Here is a 7125-nt window from a genome sequence, read left to right on the forward strand (position 1 = left end):
ATGATTGACAGGCGTTCGGCGTTTCCATTGGCACCTGATTGATGTTCCTTTCCTGAAGGGGCTGCTTTGTTCTAAGTCGCCACCAAGTCCCCACTAAGTCGCCACCAAATCGCCGCCAAGTCACCACCACCAACCCAACAATAACATACATATGGATTTTAGAAAAAAAAAATACTCTCACTGAATCAGACAAAAATTACAATTATTGTCCAATGGTACATGAAACACAAACATCCAATTTCCCTGTTTGAAATAAATATACCTCTTAAATTTGATTTGACCTTATTAGAACCCAAAGAAGTATTATAAATAGTGTTTATTCAAATATCTCCCATTCCTCCTTTAATACATAACAGCCCCCTTATTTGCCATGCCTATGATGAGAGACTGGTTTATTATTTGTCCTGTAAATATTCACTTTCTTACATTTCACTACAGAATATTTTGCATCCTTGTGCAAAATATGTTCCTTAATGAACAGAAGATCTTGCAGTTCAATCTATGGATTTGGTTTAATCAAGGTGCAATTTTGGGCAAGAATAATCATAGTAGATGCTTTGTACTCCAGTTCCATATGTTGCATTCAAAACATATACTTTGTATACTTTTGCTGTAAATAGTAATCCATAAGCCACAGAATTCTCACACTGATTTACCCACATTGTGAAATTTCCCATCAATCTTTTCCCTAAATTTTAACAAATCTATGTGTTAATTATCTTATCTTTATTATTGATATATAATTCACATACCATATCATTTGTTCTTGAAAAATGTAGACATATCATTGTTTTTTTAACATATTCACAAAATTGTACATCTATTACTACAACCAATTTTAGATCATTTTTTATCACCTCCAAAAGAAAGACTATATCTATTATCAGTCATTCCTCATTCCTTTCTCTCCTGGCTTCTGGCAACTACTAAACCACTTTTTAGGTTTGCCTATACACAAAACAAATATTGTTTGTTTCATTAAATATTGGATATTCACATGAATATTTCATGCGAATACCATCATGCTATATGCTGTGTCTACTGTCTCTAACATATTATACTATTTCATGGTTAATCCGTGTTGTGTCATAAATCTATCCCTGTTATGGCTAAATAATAATTCATGGTGATTTGTGTGTGGTACTGGGAATCAAATTCAGGACCACTCTCACACCAGGCAATGCTGTACTATTGAGCTATATCCTCAGCCCAAAATAATAATTCATAGTATTAACATACCACATTTTGTTTAAACACTCATCTGTTGATGGGAATTTGTGTTGTTTCTGTTTTTTGGCCTTATGAATAATGCTGCCATAAATATTCAAGTTTTTGTTTGAATATCCACTTTCAATTTTCTTGGCTGTATAACTAGGATTGAGATCATGTGGTAACTCATTAACTTTTAATGGAAGCACCAAACTGCTTTCCCCAGTGCCTACATCATTTTTATTTCCCACAGCAGTATATGAGAATTCCAAAATTTCACCACTATCTTACCACACTTGTTTTCTATTCTAGCTTATTCTAGCTATCCTAGCAGCTGTGAAGTGGTTTATAGTTTTGATTTGTATTTCTTTAATGACTAGTGATGATGAGTACTTTTTCTTGCATGGAGAAAGCAAAAAGATTGGCATCCTGGGAGCACTACACAGTGAATTCACCATGATTCACCTCGGCAAAGTCATTTAACCTCTGTGAATCTGTTTTCTAGCACAATGAGCAGTTAACTGAATCTATGTCAGTTCAGGGAATGGAGACAGAAAAATGGCTTTGACTTGGTTCTTTTTGTAGGGGAATAGCCTACAAAAAGCAGGACGGTGGGGGCAGGGGGGAGACAGGGAGAAATTCCAGAAAAGAGGCCCTGAGTTTCACAGCCCAGGTCTTTGCAGTATGATTCCTTGTGGGAGGAATTGGAAGCTCTTTCCCTTCCTACCTCCTACAAGGTGAAGTTTTCAACCTCTTCCTCAACCTACCCCTCACCAACAGAAAGCAGCTGGGATTCGTGAGATTTCTGGTATTTACCTGAAATGTGAAAAGTTACCTGGCAGGAGTAATAATCTCAAGGCCTTCATTTTCCTCCTTCTTTTGCTCTGATAATTTCCTCCAACCTTTGCCCAAACAGCAAGGGAATAGGTAAGGAAAAAGGGCTACAAATAGAGCTGAGCCTAAGGCTGGAAGTAGCAGCTAGCAGGTAGTCTTGGGGTATGGGTTTCAGATGGTCATCAGCTGGAGAATTGGGTGGGTGAGGCTTGGAGGCAGGATGTAAGGAGGAGTTACTGGCAGTCAATGCCCAGTTGTGCTGCCTTCCAGGTTGATGCAGAGGCCATGGGTTTCTTAAAAATGGTTACACAGGACATGAGCAGGCATGACTTCCATTTTCTCTTGTAAGGTATCTGCATTTGTGGAAATTATTTTTCTTTAAAAAAAAAAAAGAAATATAAAGTGGGGAACCTGGCGGAGTGGCGCTGTCCTGTAATCCTAGCTACTCAAGAGACTGAGGCAGGAGGACCACAAGTTCCAGATCAGCATGGGCAACTTAGAGACCATCTTGTCTTGAAATTAACAAAGGAAGGCGGGGAGGGAGAAAGGAAGGGAAGAAATTGGCTGGGGATTTAGCTCAGTGTTAAAGCGCTTGCCTACCCTGCACTAAGGCCTGGATTCAATTCCCAGTACAGCCTAAAAATAAAATTTAAAAAAAAATAGTGAAAATCAAGGACTACTTTGTTCATAGAAATAAAAAAGATCAACAAAAATATCTTGGAGGTCAATTGTTTAGTAATCAAATAGCCCTAGGCTAACAGGGCCTAGAGAGCTTTCTACATTATGGTTTAAAAAATGGAATCTTTGATTCCTCGGAAAGCTGGGAATGGAACCACCATTCGATCCAGCTATTCCCCTTCTCGGACTATTCCCAAAAGACCTAAAAAGAGCATACTACAGGGATACAGCATCATCAATGTTCATAACAGCACAATTCACAATAGCTAGAATGTGGAACCAACCTAGATGCCCTTCAATAGATGAATGGATTAAAAAATGTGGCATTTATACACAATGGAATATTACTCAGCAATAAAAAACAACAAAATCATGGCATTTGCAGGGAAATGGATGGCATTAGAGCAGATTATACTAAGTGAAGTCAGCCAATCCCTTAAAAACAAATGCGAATGTCTTTTTTGATATAAGGGGGGCCACTCAAAACAGAACAGGGAGGAAGGGCATGAGAAGAAGATTACCATCAAACAGGGATGAGAGGTGGGAGGGAATGGGAGAGAGAGGGGGAATTGCACGGAAGAAGGAAGGAGACCCGCATTGTTATACAAAAATACATATAAGAGGATGTGAGGTGAAGGGGAGGAAAAAAAATAAGAGAGAGTGAGAGAAATGAGTTATGGTAGATGGATGGGGTAGAGGGAGGGGAGGGGAGGGGAGGGGAGGGGGGTAGGAAGGGGATAGGAAGGGCAGCAGAATACAACAGACACTTGTTTGGCAGTATGTATAAACGTGGCTGTATAATCAACATGATCCTGCAATCTGTACACATTAAGAATTCATACCCCATTTGAAACAAATGTATGATATATGATATGTCAAGATCAATGTAATGTTTTGAGCAACCAATAAATTTCTGATGTTTAAAAATAAATAATAAATAAATAAATGGAATCTTTGAGATCCGGCGCCCGAGGAGACACGCAGCTGACACTGTCTTCGAAAGAAGGCTCTGCGGTCTCAGAGTATGAATGGCAACCCTCAAGGAAAAACTCACTGCACCAGTTGCAGAAGAAGAAGTGACAGTCCCAAACAATAAGATCACTGTACTGGGTGTTGGTCAAGTTGGTATGGCGTGTGCTATCAGCATTCTGGGAAAGTCTCTGGCTGATGAACTTCCCCTGGTGGATGTTTTGGAAGATAAGCTCAAATGAGAAATGATGGATCTGCAGTATGGAAGCTTGTTTCTTCAAACACCTAAAATTGTGGCAGATAAAGATTACTCTGTGACTGCCAATTCTAAGATCGTGGTAGTAACTGCAGGAGTCCATCAGCAGGAGGGGGAGAGTTGTCTCAATCTTGTGCAGAGAAATGTCAATGTCTTCAAATTCATTATTCCTTAAATTGTCAAGTACAGTCCCGATTGCATCATAATTGTGGTTTCCAACCCAGTGGACATTCTTACATATGTTACCTGGAAACTAAGTGGATTACCCAAGCACCATGTGATTGGAAGTGGGTGTAATCTGGATTCTGCTAGATTTTGCTATCTTATGGCTAAGAAACTTGGCATTCATCCCAGCAGCTGTCACGGATGGATTCTGGGAGAACATGGCAACTCAAGTGTGGCTGTGTAAAGTGGAGTGAATGTGGCTGGTGTTTTTCTCCAGAAACTAAATCCAGAAATGGGAACAGACAATGATAGTGAAAACTAGAAGAAAGTGCATAAGATGGTTGTTGAAAGTGCCTATGAAGTCATCAAGAAAAAAGGAAACACCAACTGGGCTATTGGGCTGACCTTATTGAATCCATGTTTAAAATCTATCCAGAATTCACCCAGTATCAACCATGGTAAAGAGCATGTATGGCATTGAGAATGAAGTCTTCCTGAGCCTTCCATGTGTCCTCAATGCTGGGGGATTAATCAGTGTTATCAACCAGAAGCTGAAGGATGATGAGGTTGCTTACCTCAAGAAAAGTGCACAGCTTCCTTCCTGCTTCGCCTCACGTTTCGCGATATGGGGCAGAGCCTCCGTTCCGCCAGCACCACCTGAGGATCCCGGAAACCGCCCCAGCGATGGAAGAGGACCAGGAGCTGGAGAGGAAAGCAATAGAAGAACTGCTAAAGGAGGCAAAGCGTGGGAAAACTAGAGCAGAAACAATGGGACCTATGGGTTAGATGAAGTGTCCTCTTGCTGGCACAAATAAAAGATTCTTAATCAACTCAATCAAGAACACATTGCCTTCCCATAAAGAGCAAGAGCATGAACAAAAAGAAGGCAATAAGGAACCTGCGAAAAGCCAGGACCAGAAAGAAGCAAACCCGAAGAAGCACAGAAGCCATCCCTACAAGCACAGCTTGCACACTCGAGGCTCGGTGGGGTACTCCCCCCCAAGAAAGCGGGGCACCCGGGACAAGTGTGACCCGAGGCCCAGCAGGCAGTGAGGCTGAGTGGGAGGGGCCGGCCCACGCCAGCTGAGCCCGCACTGCCCTGGGACTGGGGTGTGCGAGGACAGGTGAGCCGGCAGGGCAGATGCCTAAGAGCCATCTTCCCAGTAGGTCATTTGTTGTTTTTAAAGGTGCCTGTTGGTGGCAGATGAAAAATGACCTTAAGACTCATCAAGGAATAATTACAAAGGGACTTGCTCTGAAGATGTCTTGGCATGTATGGGCTGCTTTGGCAGTGTAGTATGCATCTGTGTTACTTTTATCCTATTTTGTTTGGAAGTTAGTTTCAAAACCTGTAAATCTAGAATTTAAAGTTTTCAGATTGTTAAAACTAGTCCCAGTTTTTTGATGTGCTGCACTTTTGGTCATTTCTCAAGAATAAAATACTTATAAATCCAAAAAAAAAAAAAAAAAGAAAAGTGCACATACCCTGCGGGACATCCAGAAGGACCTAAAAGACCTGTGACTACCAGCTCCAGGGTATAGAAATTGAAAACCTGAGCCTTTAGTCTGCATCCATGTACATGGGTCAGTTTACTGCTTCTTTAATATGCGATATGGGCTACAGGATAAAGCCCAGGCTCATTTTAGTACTTACAATAAGAACAAATAAAATTAACTGTTCTAGTGTGGAAAAAAAATGGAATCTTTATTTGCATTTCTCTCCCTCCCTCCACCACACATACTCTTCTTACAGATCAAAGTGCTGGGAGGATACAGGCCTCAATTCAACAATCCTCTTCTCAGTGTGGGGATCATAGTAGGCTATCTTCCATTTTCTTATATAAACTTATACGTGGAAGACGAGTTATTACTTTTTCAAAATAAAGGAAGATAGACAAATTGGTCAGGTGGTTTCACATCACCTGCAGCAGCCCTGGAAGGCCTCAAAAAAGGCGCAGGTCCCATAAGGAGCAGGGAGTAATAATGCTGGGAGTGCCTAGTTTTGGGAACTAGCTTCACAGTCAAGGAGGGACCAATTAGAGCTTTAATGACCTTAGGAAAATGAATCATGAACTTAGAATTTGAAAGGGTACTTTTTGTGGTACTAGGGATTGAACCCTAACACTGAACTACATAGCCAGCAAACCTCTAACCCTCCTTTATTGAGACAGGATCTCACTAATTGATGAGGCTCTTCTCAAACTTCAGATCCTTCTGCCTCAGCCTACCGAGTTGCTGGGATTACAGATTTGTACCAATCCCAGTGAAAAGGTATTTATTTGAACATTTTTTCCTTCAAATATTTTTTAAAAATATTTTTGTTAGTGTTGTAGTATACATAATAGAGGGGTTCATCTTGACATATTCCTAAATACATAATATAATTTCCTCCACTTCAGTAGATAAGGACATAGTACAAAATGAAATCTGAAATGAAGCAGATACAGGAAACCTCACCATGCTAAGGATGGAACCTAGGGTATTGTGCATGCTAGGCAAAAGCTCTCCACCACTCAGCTTCATCCCCAGCCCAGGATCAAAATTTTTTTTTCCTATTGCAAGACCTATGCTAATTCTATCTTCACTACTACTAACATCTGAATACCCTAGATCTATTAATTTATTTACTTATTTGGGGGGCTATGTGAAGTGAAAATGTGAAAGCTCCAAATATTTTTGTGGATGTTGAATAGTAAATCTTCAGTTTTGTTGTTCCTTTGGTCATTTTTTTAATGTTTTTAGTTGCACATGGACACAATACCTTTATTTTGTTTATTTAGGTGGTTTTTGTTGTTGTTTTGGTGGTTGGTTTTAACATGAGGCTGGGGATCCAACCCAGTACCTTACGCTTGTGCGTTTTACCACGGAGACACAACCCCAGTCGTTAGTCATCCTTTGCCCTCTTCCAAACAAGCGCCTTACTCAAAGGAGACAAATAGGTTCTCCTGAGGAAATAGCAACTAAAACATAGTTCCCACCTGACTTTCCCAGGCGCCCCTCTCCTCTCCCTTCGG

At 40.6% G+C, this 7125-nt stretch overlaps 2 pseudogenes; both read left to right on the forward strand.

Moving 5' to 3' along the window:
* Positions 1-3749: 3749 nt before the first annotated feature.
* Positions 3750-5633, forward strand: LOC113177844 (L-lactate dehydrogenase B chain-like; annotated as a pseudogene).
* Positions 4711-5525, forward strand: LOC113177845 (protein POLR1D-like; annotated as a pseudogene).
* Positions 5634-7125: the final 1492 nt, after the last annotated feature.

The sequence above is a fragment of the Urocitellus parryii genome, chromosome X (genome assembly GCF_045843805.1).
Source record: "Urocitellus parryii isolate mUroPar1 chromosome X, mUroPar1.hap1, whole genome shotgun sequence".
In the NCBI taxonomy this organism is placed as follows: Eukaryota; Metazoa; Chordata; class Mammalia; order Rodentia; family Sciuridae; genus Urocitellus; species Urocitellus parryii.